This window comes from Phalangium opilio, unplaced genomic scaffold (genome assembly GCF_054372755.1).
Source record: "Phalangium opilio isolate 3A_F unplaced genomic scaffold, DU_Popi_V2 ptg000019l_1, whole genome shotgun sequence".
Classification (NCBI taxonomy): Eukaryota; Metazoa; Arthropoda; class Arachnida; order Opiliones; family Phalangiidae; genus Phalangium; species Phalangium opilio.
The window spans coordinates 5642169-5655926 of NW_028324152.1; the positions used below are offsets into that span (position 1 = coordinate 5642169).

Sequence of the window (13758 nt, forward strand, 5' to 3'; positions counted from 1 at the left end):
AGCACTCTCAGCCACGGCCATAACACGCTGAGAACACCGGTTCTCGTCCGATCACCGAAGGTAAGCAGCGTCGAGCGCTGTCAGTTTATGGGAGGGAGACCACTTAGGAACACTGTGTGCCGTTGGCTTTTTCACTTTTTTTCCTCTTTTAAATTCCAATAGATATGAAAAAAGCAAACATATTTTATATTTGTTATTGTTTTAAAAAGATGAAGGTTAATTTGTCGCACTTAATTTAAATTCGAATTATTAACTAGCACTCTCGGCAACGGCCATATCACGCTGAAAACACCGGTTCTCGTCCGATCACCGAAGTTAAGCAGCGTCGAGCGCAGCCAGTACCTGGGAACACTGCGTGCCGTTGGCTTTTTCCTTTTTGTTTCCTCTTTTAAATTCCACCAGATATGAAAAAACCAAACATATGTTCTTTTTGCTATTATTTTATAAATATGAAGGTTAATTAAATTCGAATTATTAACTAGCACTCTCGGCAACGGCCATATCACGCTGAAAACACTGGTTCTCGTCCGATCACCGTATTTAAGCAGCGTCTAGCGCAGTCAGTGATTGGGAACACTGCGTGCCGTTGGCTTTTTCCATTTTGTTTCCTCTTTTAAATTCCACCAGATATGAAAAAAACAAACATATCTTCATTTTGTTATTGTTTTATAAAGATGAAGGTTAATTAAATTCAAATTATTAAGTAGCACTCTCGGCAACGGCCATATCAAGCTAAAAACAGCGTTTCTCGTCCGATCACCGAAGTTAAGCAGCGTCGAGCGCAGTCAGTACTTGGGAGGGAGACCACTTAGGAACACTGCGTGCCGTTGGCTTTTTCACTTTTTTTTTGTCTTATAAATTCCAATATATATGAAAAGAGCAAACATATTTTCTTTTTGTTATTGTTTTATAAAGATGAAGGTTAATTTGTCTCACTTAATTTAAATTCGAATTATTAAATAGCACTCTCGGCAACGGCCATATCACGCTGAGAACACCGGTTCTCGTCCGATCACCGAAGTTAAGCAGCGTCGAGCGCAGTCAGTACTTGCGAGGGAGACAACTTAGGAACCCTGCGCGCCGTTGGCTTTTTCACTTTTTTTTCCTCTCTTAAATTCCAATGGATTTCAAAAAAGCAAACATATTTTCTTTTTGTTATTGTTTTAAAAAGATGAAGGTTAATTTGTCTCACTTAATTTAAATTCGAATTATTAACTAGCACTCTCGGCCACGGCCATAACACGCTGAGAACACCGGTTCTCGTCCGATCACCGAAGTTAAGCAGCGTCGAGCGCAGTCAGTACTTGGGAGGAAGACCACTTAGGAACACTGCGTGCCGTTGGCTTTTTCACTTTTTTTTCCTCTTTTAAATTCCAATAGATATGAAAAAAGCAAATATATTTTCTTTTTGTTATTATTTTAAAAAGATGAAGGTTAACTTGTCTCACTTAATTTAAATTCGAATTATTAACTAGCACTCTCGGCAACGGCCAAATCACGCTGAAAACACCGGTTCTCGTCCGATCACCGTATTTAAGCAGCGTCTAGCGCAGTCAGTAATTGGGAACACTGCGTGCCGTTGGCTTTTTCCATTTTGTTTCCTCTTTTAAATTCCACCAGATATGAAAAAAACCAAACATATCATCATTTTGTTATTGTTTTATAAAGATGAAGGTTAATTAAATTCAAATTATTAAGTAGCACTCTCGGCAACGGCCATATCAAGCTGAAAACACCGGTTCTCGTCCGATCACCGAAGTTAAGCAGCGTCGAGCGCAGTCAGTACTTGGGAGGGAGACCACTTAGGACCACTTAGGAACACTGCGTGCCGTTGGCTTTTTCACTTTTTTTTCCTCTTTTAAATTTCAATAGATATGAAAAGAGCAAACATATTTTCTTTTTGTTATTGTTTTAAAAAGATGAAGGTTAATTTGTCGCACTTAATTTAAATTCGAATTATTAACTAGCACTCTCGGCAACGGCCATATCACGCTGAAAACACCGGTTCTCGTCCGATCACCGAAGTTAAGCAGCGTCGAGCGCAGTCAGTACTTGGGAACACTGCGTGCCGTTGGCTTTGTCACTTTTCTTTCCCCTTTTAAACTCCACCAGTTATGAAAAAAAAGCAAACATATTTTTTATATTTGTTATTGTTTTAAAAAGATGAAAGTTAATTTGTCGCACTTAATTTAAATTCGAATTATTAACTAGCACTCTCGGCAACGGCCATATCACGCTGAAACCACCGGTTCTCGTCCGATCACGGAAGTTAAGCAGCGTCGAGCGCAGCCAGTACCTGGGAACACGGCGTGTCGTTGGCTTTTTCCTTTTTGTTTCCTCTTTTAAATTCCACCAGATATGAAAAAACCAAACATATGTTCTTTTTGCTATTATTTTATAAATATGAAGGTTAATTAAATTCGAATTATTAACTAGCACTCTCGGCAACGGCCATATCACGCTGAAAACACCGGTTCTCGTCCGATCACCGTATTTAAGCAGCGTCTAGCGCAGTCAGTAATTGGGAACACTGCGTGCCGTTGGCTTTTTCCATTTTGTTTCCTCTTTTAAATTCCACCAGATATGAAAAAACAAACATATCTTCATTTTGTTATTGTTTTATAAAGATGAAGGTTAATTAAATTCAAATTATTAAGTAGCACTCTCGGCAACGGCCATATCAAGCTGAAAACAGCGTTTCTCGTGCGATCAAAGAAGTTAAGCAGCGTCGAGCGCAGTCAGTACTTGGGAGGGAGACCACTTAGGAACACTGCGTGCCGTTGGCTTTTTCACTTTTTTTTCCTCTTATAAATTCCGATAGATATGAAAAGAGCAAACATATTTTCTTTTTGTTATTGTTTTATAAAGATGAAGGTTAATTTGACTCACTTAATTTAAATTCGAATTATTAACTAGCACTCTCGGCAACGGCCATATCACGCTGAAAACACCGGTTCTCGTCCGATCACCAACGTTAAGCAGCGTCGAGCACAGTCAGTACTTGGGAACACTGCGTGCCGTTGGCTTTTTCCTTTTTGTTTCCTCTTTTAAATTCCACCAGATATGAAAAATGCAAACATATCTTCTTTTTGTTATTGTGTTATAAAGATGAAGGTTAATTAAATTCAAATTACTAACTAGCACTCTCGGCAACGGCCATATCACGCTGAATACACCGGTTCTCGTCCGATCACCGAAGTTAAGCAGCGTCGAGCGCAGTCAGTACTTTTGTGGGAGACAACTTAGGAACACTGCGTGCCGTTAGCTTTTTCACTTTTTTTGTCATTTAAATTCCAATAGATATGAAAAAAGCACACATATTTTCTTTTTGTTATTGTTTTAAAAAGATGAAGGTTAACTTGTCTCACTTAAATTAAATTCGAATTATTAACTAGCACTCTCGGCCACGGCCATAACACGCTGAGAACACCGGTTCTCGTCCGATCACCGAAGTTAAGCAGCGTCGAGCGCAGTCAGTACTTGGGAGGAAGACCACGTAGGAACACTGCGTGCCGTTGGCTTTTTCACTTTTTTTTCCTCTTTTAAATTCCAATAGATATGAAAAAAGCAAATATATTTTCTTTTTGTTATTGTTTTAAAAAGATGAAGGTTAATTTGTCTCACTTAATTTAAATTCGAATTATTAACTAGCACTCTCGGCAACGGCCAAATCACGCTGAAAGCACCGGTTCTCGTCCGATCACCGTATTTAAGCAGCGTCTAGCGCAGTCAGTAATTGGGAACACTGCGTGCCGTTGGCTTTTTCCATTTTGTTTCCTCTTTTAAATTCCACCAGATATGAAAAAACCAAACATATCTTCATTTTGTTATTGTTTTATAAAGATGAAGGTTAATTAAATTCAAATTATTAAGTACCACTCTCGGCAACGGCCATATCAAGCTGAAAACACCGGTTCTCGTCCGATCACCGAAGTTAAGCAGCGTCGAGCGCAGTCAGTACTTGGGAGGGAGACCACTTAGGAACACTGCGTGCCGTTGGCTTTTTCACCTTTTTTTTCCTCTTTTAAATTCCAATAGATATGAAAAGAGCAAACATTTTTTCTTTTTGTTATTGTTTTAAAAAGATGAAGGTTAATTTGTCTCACTTAATTTAAATTCGAATTATTAATAAAGCACTCTTGGCAACGGCCATAACACGCTGAGAACACCGGTTCTCGTCCGATCACCGAAGTTAAGCAGCGTCGAGCGCAGTCAGTACTTGGGAGGGAGACCACTTAGGAACACTGCGTGCCGTTGGCTTTTTCACTTTTTTTTCCTCTTTTAAATTTCAATAGATATGAAAAGAGCAAACATATTTTCTTTTTGTTATTGTTTTAAAAAGATGAAGGTTAATTTGTCGCACTTAATTTAAATTCGAATTATTAACTAGCACTCTCAACTACGGCCATATCACGCTGAAAACACCGGTTCTCGTCCGATCACCGAAGTTAAGAAGCGTCGAGCGCAGTCAGTACTTGGGAGGGAGACCACTTAGGAACACTGCGTAAAATTGGCTTTTTCACTTTTTTTCCTCTTTTAAATTCCAATAGATATGAAAAAACCAAACATATCTTCATTTTGTTATTGTTTTATAAAGATGAAGGTTAATTAAATTCAAATTATTAAGTACCACTCTCGGCAACGGCCATATCACGCTGAAAACACCGGTTCTCGTCCGATCACCGTATTTAAGCAGCGTCTAGCGCAGTCAGTACTTGGGAGGGAGACCACTTAGGAACACTGCGTGCCGTTGGCTTTTTCCATTTTGTATCCTCTTTTAAATTCCACCAGATATGAAAAAACCAAACATATCTTCATTTAGTTATTGTTTTATAAAGATGAAGGTTAATTAAATTCAAATTATTAAGTAGCACTCTCGGCCACGGCCATAACACGCTGAGAACACCGGTTCTCGTCCGATCACCGAAGTTAAGCAGCGTCGAGCGCAGTCAGTACTTGGGAGGAAGACCACGTAGGAACACTGCGTGCCGTTGGCTTTTTCACTTTTTTTTCCTCTTTTAAATTCCAATAGATATGAAAAAAGCAAATATATTTTCTTTTTGTTATTGTTTTAAAAAGATGAAGGTTAATTTGTCTCACTTAATTTAAATTCGAATTATTAACTAGCACTCTCGGCAACGGCCAAATCACGCTGAAAGCACCGGTTCTCGTCCGATCACCGTATTTAAGCAGCGTCTAGCGCAGTCAGTAATTGGGAACACTGCGTGCCGTTGGCTTTTTCCATTTTGTTTCCTCTTTTAAATTCCACCAGATATGAAAAAACCAAACATATCTTCATTTTGTTATTGTTTTATAAAGATGAAGGTTAATTAAATTCAAATTATTAAGTACCACTCTCGGCAACGGCCATAACACGCTGAGAACACCGGTTCTCGTCCGATCACCGAAGTTAAGCAGCGTCGAGCGCAGTCAGTACTTGGGAGGGAGACCACTTAGGAACACTGCGTGCCGTTGGCTTTTTCACTTTTTTTTCCTCTTTTAAATTTCAATAGATATGAAAAGAGCAAACATATTTTCTTTTTGTTATTGTTTTAAAAAGATGAAGGTTAATTTGTCGCACTTAATTTAAATTCGAATTATTAACTAGCACTCTCGGCAACGGCCATATCACGCTGAAAACACCGGTTCTCGTCCGATCACCGAAGTTAAGCAGCGTCGAGCGCAGTCAGTACTTGGGAACACTGCGTGCCGTTGGCTTTGTCACTTTTCTTTCCCCTTTTAAACTCCACCAGTTATGAAAAAAAAGCAAACATATTTTTTATATTTGTTATTGTTTTAAAAAGATGAAAGTTAATTTGTCGCACTTAATTTAAATTCGAATTATTAACTAGCACTCTCGGCAACGGCCATATCACGCTGAAACCACCGGTTCTCGTCCGATCACGGAAGTTAAGCAGCGTCGAGCGCAGCCAGTACCTGGGAACACGGCGTGTCGTTGGCTTTTTCCTTTTTGTTTCCTCTTTTAAATTCCACCAGATATGAAAAAACCAAACATATGTTCTTTTTGCTATTATTTTATAAATATGAAGGTTAATTAAATTCGAATTATTAACTAGCACTCTCGGCAACGGCCATATCACGCTGAAAACACCGGTTCTCGTCCGATCACCGTATTTAAGCAGCGTCTAGCGCAGTCAGTAATTGGGAACACTGCGTGCCGTTGGCTTTTTCCATTTTGTTTCCTCTTTTAAATTCCACCAGATATGAAAAAACAAACATATCTTCATTTTGTTATTGTTTTATAAAGATGAAGGTTAATTAAATTCAAATTATTAAGTAGCACTCTCGGCAACGGCCATATCAAGCTGAAAACAGCGTTTCTCGTGCGATCAAAGAAGTTAAGCAGCGTCGAGCGCAGTCAGTACTTGGGAGGGAGACCACTTAGGAACACTGCGTGCCGTTGGCTTTTTCACTTTTTTTTCCTCTTATAAATTCCGATAGATATGAAAAGAGCAAACATATTTTCTTTTTGTTATTGTTTTATAAAGATGAAGGTTAATTTGACTCACTTAATTTAAATTCGAATTATTAACTAGCACTCTCGGCAACGGCCATATCACGCTGAAAACACCGGTTCTCGTCCGATCACCAACGTTAAGCAGCGTCGAGCACAGTCAGTACTTGGGAACACTGCGTGCCGTTGGCTTTTTCCTTTTTGTTTCCTCTTTTAAATTCCACCAGATATGAAAAATGCAAACATATCTTCTTTTTGTTATTGTGTTATAAAGATGAAGGTTAATTAAATTCAAATTACTAACTAGCACTCTCGGCAACGGCCATATCACGCTGAATACACCGGTTCTCGTCCGATCACCGAAGTTAAGCAGCGTCGAGCGCAGTCAGTACTTTTGTGGGAGACAACTTAGGAACACTGCGTGCCGTTAGCTTTTTCACTTTTTTTGTCATTTAAATTCCAATAGATATGAAAAAAGCACACATATTTTCTTTTTGTTATTGTTTTAAAAAGATGAAGGTTAACTTGTCTCACTTAAATTAAATTCGAATTATTAACTAGCACTCTCGGCCACGGCCATAACACGCTGAGAACACCGGTTCTCGTCCGATCACCGAAGTTAAGCAGCGTCGAGCGCAGTCAGTACTTGGGAGGAAGACCACGTAGGAACACTGCGTGCCGTTGGCTTTTTCACTTTTTTTTCCTCTTTTAAATTCCAATAGATATGAAAAAAGCAAATATATTTTCTTTTTGTTATTGTTTTAAAAAGATGAAGGTTAATTTGTCTCACTTAATTTAAATTCGAATTATTAACTAGCACTCTCGGCAACGGCCAAATCACGCTGAAAGCACCGGTTCTCGTCCGATCACCGTATTTAAGCAGCGTCTAGCGCAGTCAGTAATTGGGAACACTGCGTGCCGTTGGCTTTTTCCATTTTGTTTCCTCTTTTAAATTCCACCAGATATGAAAAAACCAAACATATCTTCATTTTGTTATTGTTTTATAAAGATGAAGGTTAATTAAATTCAAATTATTAAGTACCACTCTCGGCAACGGCCATATCAAGCTGAAAACACCGGTTCTCGTCCGATCACCGAAGTTAAGCAGCGTCGAGCGCAGTCAGTACTTGGGAGGGAGACCACTTAGGAACACTGCGTGCCGTTGGCTTTTTCACCTTTTTTTTCCTCTTTTAAATTCCAATAGATATGAAAAGAGCAAACATTTTTTCTTTTTGTTATTGTTTTAAAAAGATGAAGGTTAATTTGTCTCACTTAATTTAAATTCGAATTATTAATAAAGCACTCTTGGCAACGGCCATAACACGCTGAGAACACCGGTTCTCGTCCGATCACCGAAGTTAAGCAGCGTCGAGCGCAGTCAGTACTTGGGAGGGAGACCACTTAGGAACACTGCGTGCCGTTGGCTTTTTCACTTTTTTTTCCTCTTTTAAATTTCAATAGATATGAAAAGAGCAAACATATTTTCTTTTTGTTATTGTTTTAAAAAGATGAAGGTTAATTTGTCGCACTTAATTTAAATTCGAATTATTAACTAGCACTCTCAACTACGGCCATATCACGCTGAAAACACCGGTTCTCGTCCGATCACCGAAGTTAAGAAGCGTCGAGCGCAGTCAGTACTTGGGAGGGAGACCACTTAGGAACACTGCGTAAAATTGGCTTTTTCACTTTTTTTCCTCTTTTAAATTCCAATAGATATGAAAAAACCAAACATATCTTCATTTTGTTATTGTTTTATAAAGATGAAGGTTAATTAAATTCAAATTATTAAGTACCACTCTCGGCAACGGCCATATCACGCTGAAAACACCGGTTCTCGTCCGATCACCGTATTTAAGCAGCGTCTAGCGCAGTCAGTACTTGGGAGGGAGACCACTTAGGAACACTGCGTGCCGTTGGCTTTTTCCATTTTGTATCCTCTTTTAAATTCCACCAGATATGAAAAAACCAAACATATCTTCATTTAGTTATTGTTTTATAAAGATGAAGGTTAATTAAATTCAAATTATTAAGTAGCACTCTCGGCCACGGCCATAACACGCTGAGAACACCGGTTCTCGTCCGATCACCGAAGTTAAGCAGCGTCGAGCGCAGTCAGTACTTGGGAGGAAGACCACGTAGGAACACTGCGTGCCGTTGGCTTTTTCACTTTTTTTTCCTCTTTTAAATTCCAATAGATATGAAAAAAGCAAATATATTTTCTTTTTGTTATTGTTTTAAAAAGATGAAGGTTAATTTGTCTCACTTAATTTAAATTCGAATTATTAACTAGCACTCTCGGCAACGGCCAAATCACGCTGAAAGCACCGGTTCTCGTCCGATCACCGTATTTAAGCAGCGTCTAGCGCAGTCAGTAATTGGGAACACTGCGTGCCGTTGGCTTTTTCCATTTTGTTTCCTCTTTTAAATTCCACCAGATATGAAAAAACCAAACATATCTTCATTTTGTTATTGTTTTATAAAGATGAAGGTTAATTAAATTCAAATTATTAAGTACCACTCTCGGCAACGGCCATATCAAGCTGAAAACACCGGTTCTCGTCCGATCACCGAAGTTAAGCAGCGTCGAGCGCAGTCAGTACTTGGGAGGGAGACCACTTAGGAACACTGCGTGCCGTTGGCTTTTTCACCTTTTTTTTCCTCTTTTAAATTCCAATAGATATGAAAAGAGCAAACATTTTTTCTTTTTGTTATTGTTTTAAAAAGATGAAGGTTAATTTGTCTCACTTAATTTAAATTCGAATTATTAATAAAGCACTCTTGGCAACGGCCATAACACGCTGAGAACACCGGTTCTCGTCCGATCACCGAAGTTAAGCAGCGTCGAGCGCAGTCAGTACTTGGGAGGGAGACCACTTAGGAACACTGCGTGCCGTTGGCTTTTTCACTTTTTTTTCCTCTTTTAAATTTCAATAGATATGAAAAGAGCAAACATATTTTCTTTTTGTTATTGTTTTAAAAAGATGAAGGTTAATTTGTCGCACTTAATTTAAATTCGAATTATTAACTAGCACTCTCAACTACGGCCATATCACGCTGAAAACACCGGTTCTCGTCCGATCACCGAAGTTAAGAAGCGTCGAGCGCAGTCAGTACTTGGGAGGGAGACCACTTAGGAACACTGCGTAAAATTGGCTTTTTCACTTTTTTTCCTCTTTTAAATTCCAATAGATATGAAAAAACCAAACATATCTTCATTTTGTTATTGTTTTATAAAGATGAAGGTTAATTAAATTCAAATTATTAAGTACCACTCTCGGCAACGGCCATATCACGCTGAAAACACCGGTTCTCGTCCGATCACCGTATTTAAGCAGCGTCTAGCGCAGTCAGTACTTGGGAGGGAGACCACTTAGGAACACTGCGTGCCGTTGGCTTTTTCCATTTTGTATCCTCTTTTAAATTCCACCAGATATGAAAAAACCAAACATATCTTCATTTAGTTATTGTTTTATAAAGATGAAGGTTATTTAAATTCAAATTATTAAGTAGCACTCTCGGCAACGGCCATATCAAGCTGAAAACAGCGTTTCTCGTCCGATCACCGAAGTTAAGCAGCGTCGAGCGCAGTCAGTACTTGGGAGGGAGACCACTTAGGAACACTGCGTGCCGTTGGCTTTTTCACTTTTTTTTCCTCTTATAAATTCCAATAGATATGAAAAGAGCAAACATATTTTCTTTTTGTTATTGTTTTATAAAGATGAAGGTTAATTTGTCTCACTTAATTTAAATTCGAATTATTAACTAGCACTCTCGGCAACGGCCATATCACGCTGAAAACACCGGTTCTCGTCCGATCACCAACGTTAAGCAGCGTCGAGCACAGTCAGTACTTGGGAACACTGCATGCCGTTGGCTTTTTCCTTTTTGTTTCCTCTTTTAAATTCCACCAGATATGAAAAATGCAAACATATCTTCTTTTTGTTATTGTTTTATAAAGATGAAGGTTAATTAAATTCAAACTACTAACTAGCACTCTCGGCAACGGCCATATCTCGCTGAAAACACCGGTTCTCGTCCGATCACCGAAGTTAAGCAGCGTCGAGCGCAGTCAGTACTTTGGTGGGAGACAACTTAGGAACACTGCGTGCCGTTAGCTTTTTCACTTTTTTGTCTTTTAAATTCCAATAGATATGAAAAAAGCACACATATTTTCTTTTTGTTATTGTTTTAAAAAGATGAAGGTTAACTTGTCTCACTTAAATTAAATTCGAATTATTAACTAGCACTATCGGCCACGGCCATAACACGCTGAGAACACCGGTTCTCGTCCGATCACCGAAGTTAAGCAGCGTCGAGCGCAGTCAGTACTTGGGAGGAAGACCACTTAGGAACACTGCGTGCCGTTGGCTTTTTCACTTTTTTTCCTCTTTTAAATTCCAATAGATATGAAAAAAGAAAATATATTTTCTTTCTGTTATTGCTTTAAAAAGATGAAGGTTAATTTGTCTCACTTAATTTAAATTCGAATTATTAACTAGCACTCTCGGCAACGGCCATATCACGCTGAAAACACCGGTTCTCGTCCGATCACCGAAGTTAAGCAGCGTCGAGCGCAGTCAGTACTTGGGAACACTGCGTGCCGTTGGCTTTTCCTTTTTGTTTCCTCTTTTAAATTCCACCAGATATGAAAAAACCAAACATATGTTCTTTTTGTTATTGATTTATAAATATGAAGGTTAATTAAATTCGAATTATTAACTAGCACTCTCGGCAACGGCCATATCACGCTGAAAACACCGGTTCTCGTCCGATCACCGTATTTAAGCAGCGTCTAGCGCAGTCAGTGATTGGGAACACTGCGTGCCGTTGGCTTTTTCCATTTTGTTTCCTCTTTTAAATTCCACCAGATATGAAAAAAACAAACATATCTTCATTTTGTTATTGTTTTATAAAGATGAAGGTTAATTAAATTCAAATTATTAAGTAGCACTCTCGGCAACGGCCATATCAAGCTAAAAACAGCGTTTCTCGTCCGATCACCGAAGTTAAGCAGCGTCGAGCGCAGTCAGTACTTTGGTGGGAGACAACTTAGGAACACTGCGTGCCGTTAGCTTTTTCACTTTTTTTGTCTTTTAAATTCCAATAGATATGAAAAAAGCACACATATTTTCTTTTTGTTATTGTTTTAAAAAGATGAAGGTTAACTTGTCTCACTTAAATTAAATTCGAATTATTAACTAGCACTCTCGGCCACGGCCATAACACGCTGAGAACACCGATTCTCGTCCGATCACCGAAGTTAAGCAGCGTCGAGCGCAGTCAGTACTTGGGAGGAAGACCACTTAGGAACACTGCGTGCCGTTGGCTTTTTCACTTTTTTTTCCTCTTTTAAATTCCAATAGATATGAAAAAAGAAAATATATTTTCTTTCTGTTATTGTTTTAAAAAGATGAAGGTTAATTTGTCTCACTTAATTTAAATTCGAATTATTAACTAGCACTCTCGGCAACGGCCATATCACGCTGAAAACACCGGTTCTCGTCCGATCACCGAAGTTAAGCAGCGTCGAGCGCAGTCAGTACTTGGGAACACTGCGTGCCGTTGGCTTTTCCTTTTTGTTTCCTCTTTTAAATTCCACCAGATATGAAAAAACCAAACATATGTTCTTTTTGTTATTGATTTATAAATATGAAGGTTAATTAAATTCGAATTATTAACTAGCACTCTCGGCAACGGCCATATCACGCTGAAAACACCGGTTCTCGTCCGATCACCGTATTTAAGCAGCGTCTAGCGCAGTCAGTGATTGGGAACACTGCGTGCCGTTGGCTTTTTCCATTTTGTTTCCTCTTTTAAATTCCACCAGATATGAAAAAAACAAACATATCTTCATTTTGTTATTGTTTTATAAAGATGAAGGTTAATTAAATTCAAATTATTAAGTAGCACTCTCGGCAACGGCCATATCAAGCTAAAAACAGCGTTTCTCGTCCGATCACCGAAGTTAAGCAGCGTCGAGCGCAGTCAGTACTTGGGAGGGAGACCACTTAGGAACACTGCGTGCCGTTGGCTTTTTCACTTTTTTTCCTCTTATAAATTCCAATAGATATGAAAAGAGCAAACATATTTTCTTTTTGTTATTGTTTTAAAAAGATGAAGGTTAATTTGTCTCACTTAAATTAAATTCGAATTATTAACTAGCACTCTCGGCAACGGCCATAACACGCTGAGAACACCGGTTCTCGTCCGATCACCGAAGCTAAGCAGCGTCGAGCGCTGTCAGTTTTTGGGAGGGAGACCACTTAGAAACACTGTGTGCCGTTGGCTTTTTCACTTTTTTTTTCCTCTTTTAAATTCCAATAGATATGAAAAGAGCAAACATATTTTCTTTTTGTTATTGTTTTAAAAAGATGAAGGTTAATTTGTCTCACTTAAATTAAATTCGAATTATTAACTAGCACTCTCGGCAACGGCCATAACACGCTGAGAACACCGGTTCTCGTCCGATCACCGAAGCTAAGCAGCGTCGAGCGCTGTCAGTTTTTGGGAGGGAGACCACTTAGAAACACTGTGTGCCGTTGGCTTTTTCACTTTTTTTTTCCTCTTTTAAATTCCAATAGATATGAAAAGAGCAAACATATTTTCTTTTTGTTATTGTTTTAAAAAGATGAAGGTTAATTTGTCTCACTTAATTTAAATTCGAATTATTAACTGGTACTCTCGGCAACGGCCATATCACGCTGAGAACACCGGTTCTCGTCCGGTCACCGAAGTTAAGCAGCGTCGAGCGCATCCAGTACTTGGGAACACTGCGTGCCGTTGGCTTTGTCACTTTTCTTTCCCCTTTTGAACTCCACCAGTTATGAAAAAAAGCAAACATATTTTTTATATTTGTTATTGTTTTAAAAAGATGAAGGTTAATTTGTCGCACTTAATTTAAATTCGAATTATTAACTAGCACTCTCGGCAACGGCCATATCACGCTGAAAACACCGGTTCTCGTCCGATCACGGAAGTTAAGCAGCGTCGAGCGCAGCCAGTACTTGGGAACACTGCGTGCCGTTGGCTTTTTCCTTTTTGTTTCCTATTTTAAATTCCACCAGATATGAAAAAAGCAAACATACCTTCTTTTTGTTATTGTTTTATAAAGATGAAGGTTAATTAAATTCAAATTATTAACTAGCACTCTCGGCAACGGCCATGTCACGCTGAATACACCGGTTCTCGTCCGATCACCGAAGTTAAGCAGCGTCGAGCGCAGTCAGTACTTGGGAGGGAGACCACTTAGGAAAACTGCGTGCCGTTGGCTTTTTCACTTT

At 38.9% G+C, this 13758-nt stretch overlaps 4 non-coding genes and 39 pseudogenes across 4 annotated transcripts; all 43 read left to right on the forward strand.

Annotated features, from left to right (window-relative positions):
• The first annotated feature begins 264 nt into the window (after nt 1-264).
• On the forward strand, nt 265-367 carry LOC149700438 (5S ribosomal RNA; annotated as a pseudogene).
• A 347-nt stretch (nt 368-714) lies between these two features.
• On the forward strand, nt 715-833 carry LOC149700439 (5S ribosomal RNA; annotated as a pseudogene).
• A 137-nt stretch (nt 834-970) lies between these two features.
• Nucleotides 971-1089, forward strand: LOC149700440 (5S ribosomal RNA; annotated as a pseudogene).
• A 137-nt stretch (nt 1090-1226) lies between these two features.
• LOC149700441 (5S ribosomal RNA) lies at nt 1227-1345 on the forward strand (annotated as a pseudogene).
• Nucleotides 1346-1708: 363 nt separating this feature from the next.
• On the forward strand, nt 1709-1837 carry LOC149700442 (5S ribosomal RNA; annotated as a pseudogene).
• Nucleotides 1838-1974: 137 nt separating this feature from the next.
• Nucleotides 1975-2077, forward strand: LOC149700443 (5S ribosomal RNA; annotated as a pseudogene).
• Nucleotides 2078-2667: 590 nt separating this feature from the next.
• Nucleotides 2668-2786, forward strand: LOC149700444 (5S ribosomal RNA; annotated as a pseudogene).
• A 137-nt stretch (nt 2787-2923) lies between these two features.
• On the forward strand, nt 2924-3026 carry LOC149700445 (5S ribosomal RNA; annotated as a pseudogene).
• Nucleotides 3027-3148: 122 nt separating this feature from the next.
• Nucleotides 3149-3267, forward strand: LOC149700446 (5S ribosomal RNA; annotated as a pseudogene).
• Nucleotides 3268-3402: 135 nt separating this feature from the next.
• On the forward strand, nt 3403-3521 carry LOC149700447 (5S ribosomal RNA; annotated as a pseudogene).
• Nucleotides 3522-3883: 362 nt separating this feature from the next.
• Nucleotides 3884-4002, forward strand: LOC149700448 (5S ribosomal RNA). Its single transcript, XR_016382215.1, has one exon. It is a non-coding gene; the product is annotated as a 5S ribosomal RNA (ribosomal RNA).
• Nucleotides 4003-4141: 139 nt separating this feature from the next.
• On the forward strand, nt 4142-4260 carry LOC149700449 (5S ribosomal RNA; annotated as a pseudogene).
• A 137-nt stretch (nt 4261-4397) lies between these two features.
• LOC149700450 (5S ribosomal RNA) lies at nt 4398-4517 on the forward strand (annotated as a pseudogene).
• A 120-nt stretch (nt 4518-4637) lies between these two features.
• LOC149700451 (5S ribosomal RNA) lies at nt 4638-4756 on the forward strand (annotated as a pseudogene).
• A 122-nt stretch (nt 4757-4878) lies between these two features.
• Nucleotides 4879-4997, forward strand: LOC149700452 (5S ribosomal RNA; annotated as a pseudogene).
• A 362-nt stretch (nt 4998-5359) lies between these two features.
• On the forward strand, nt 5360-5478 carry LOC149700453 (5S ribosomal RNA; annotated as a pseudogene).
• A 137-nt stretch (nt 5479-5615) lies between these two features.
• On the forward strand, nt 5616-5718 carry LOC149700454 (5S ribosomal RNA; annotated as a pseudogene).
• A 590-nt stretch (nt 5719-6308) lies between these two features.
• On the forward strand, nt 6309-6427 carry LOC149700455 (5S ribosomal RNA; annotated as a pseudogene).
• A 137-nt stretch (nt 6428-6564) lies between these two features.
• On the forward strand, nt 6565-6667 carry LOC149700456 (5S ribosomal RNA; annotated as a pseudogene).
• Nucleotides 6668-6789: 122 nt separating this feature from the next.
• Nucleotides 6790-6908, forward strand: LOC149700457 (5S ribosomal RNA; annotated as a pseudogene).
• A 135-nt stretch (nt 6909-7043) lies between these two features.
• On the forward strand, nt 7044-7162 carry LOC149700458 (5S ribosomal RNA; annotated as a pseudogene).
• A 362-nt stretch (nt 7163-7524) lies between these two features.
• On the forward strand, nt 7525-7643 carry LOC149700459 (5S ribosomal RNA). The gene has a single exon (XR_016382216.1). It is a non-coding gene; the product is annotated as a 5S ribosomal RNA (ribosomal RNA).
• Nucleotides 7644-7782: 139 nt separating this feature from the next.
• Nucleotides 7783-7901, forward strand: LOC149700460 (5S ribosomal RNA; annotated as a pseudogene).
• Nucleotides 7902-8038: 137 nt separating this feature from the next.
• Nucleotides 8039-8158, forward strand: LOC149700461 (5S ribosomal RNA; annotated as a pseudogene).
• Nucleotides 8159-8278: 120 nt separating this feature from the next.
• On the forward strand, nt 8279-8397 carry LOC149700462 (5S ribosomal RNA; annotated as a pseudogene).
• A 122-nt stretch (nt 8398-8519) lies between these two features.
• On the forward strand, nt 8520-8638 carry LOC149700463 (5S ribosomal RNA; annotated as a pseudogene).
• Nucleotides 8639-9000: 362 nt separating this feature from the next.
• LOC149700464 (5S ribosomal RNA) lies at nt 9001-9119 on the forward strand. The gene has a single exon (XR_016382217.1). It is a non-coding gene; the product is annotated as a 5S ribosomal RNA (ribosomal RNA).
• A 139-nt stretch (nt 9120-9258) lies between these two features.
• On the forward strand, nt 9259-9377 carry LOC149700465 (5S ribosomal RNA; annotated as a pseudogene).
• Nucleotides 9378-9514: 137 nt separating this feature from the next.
• Nucleotides 9515-9634, forward strand: LOC149700466 (5S ribosomal RNA; annotated as a pseudogene).
• A 120-nt stretch (nt 9635-9754) lies between these two features.
• Nucleotides 9755-9873, forward strand: LOC149700467 (5S ribosomal RNA; annotated as a pseudogene).
• A 122-nt stretch (nt 9874-9995) lies between these two features.
• Nucleotides 9996-10114, forward strand: LOC149700468 (5S ribosomal RNA; annotated as a pseudogene).
• Nucleotides 10115-10476: 362 nt separating this feature from the next.
• Nucleotides 10477-10595, forward strand: LOC149700469 (5S ribosomal RNA; annotated as a pseudogene).
• A 134-nt stretch (nt 10596-10729) lies between these two features.
• Nucleotides 10730-10848, forward strand: LOC149700470 (5S ribosomal RNA; annotated as a pseudogene).
• Nucleotides 10849-10984: 136 nt separating this feature from the next.
• Nucleotides 10985-11087, forward strand: LOC149700471 (5S ribosomal RNA; annotated as a pseudogene).
• Nucleotides 11088-11433: 346 nt separating this feature from the next.
• LOC149700472 (5S ribosomal RNA) lies at nt 11434-11552 on the forward strand (annotated as a pseudogene).
• Nucleotides 11553-11687: 135 nt separating this feature from the next.
• Nucleotides 11688-11806, forward strand: LOC149700473 (5S ribosomal RNA; annotated as a pseudogene).
• Nucleotides 11807-11943: 137 nt separating this feature from the next.
• Nucleotides 11944-12046, forward strand: LOC149700474 (5S ribosomal RNA; annotated as a pseudogene).
• A 346-nt stretch (nt 12047-12392) lies between these two features.
• On the forward strand, nt 12393-12511 carry LOC149700475 (5S ribosomal RNA; annotated as a pseudogene).
• A 136-nt stretch (nt 12512-12647) lies between these two features.
• Nucleotides 12648-12766, forward strand: LOC149700476 (5S ribosomal RNA; annotated as a pseudogene).
• Nucleotides 12767-12904: 138 nt separating this feature from the next.
• Nucleotides 12905-13023, forward strand: LOC149700477 (5S ribosomal RNA; annotated as a pseudogene).
• A 138-nt stretch (nt 13024-13161) lies between these two features.
• Nucleotides 13162-13264, forward strand: LOC149700478 (5S ribosomal RNA; annotated as a pseudogene).
• Nucleotides 13265-13404: 140 nt separating this feature from the next.
• On the forward strand, nt 13405-13507 carry LOC149700479 (5S ribosomal RNA; annotated as a pseudogene).
• A 122-nt stretch (nt 13508-13629) lies between these two features.
• Nucleotides 13630-13748, forward strand: LOC149700480 (5S ribosomal RNA). The gene has a single exon (XR_016382175.1). It is a non-coding gene; the product is annotated as a 5S ribosomal RNA (ribosomal RNA).
• The last annotated feature ends 10 nt before the right edge of the window (nt 13749-13758 follow it).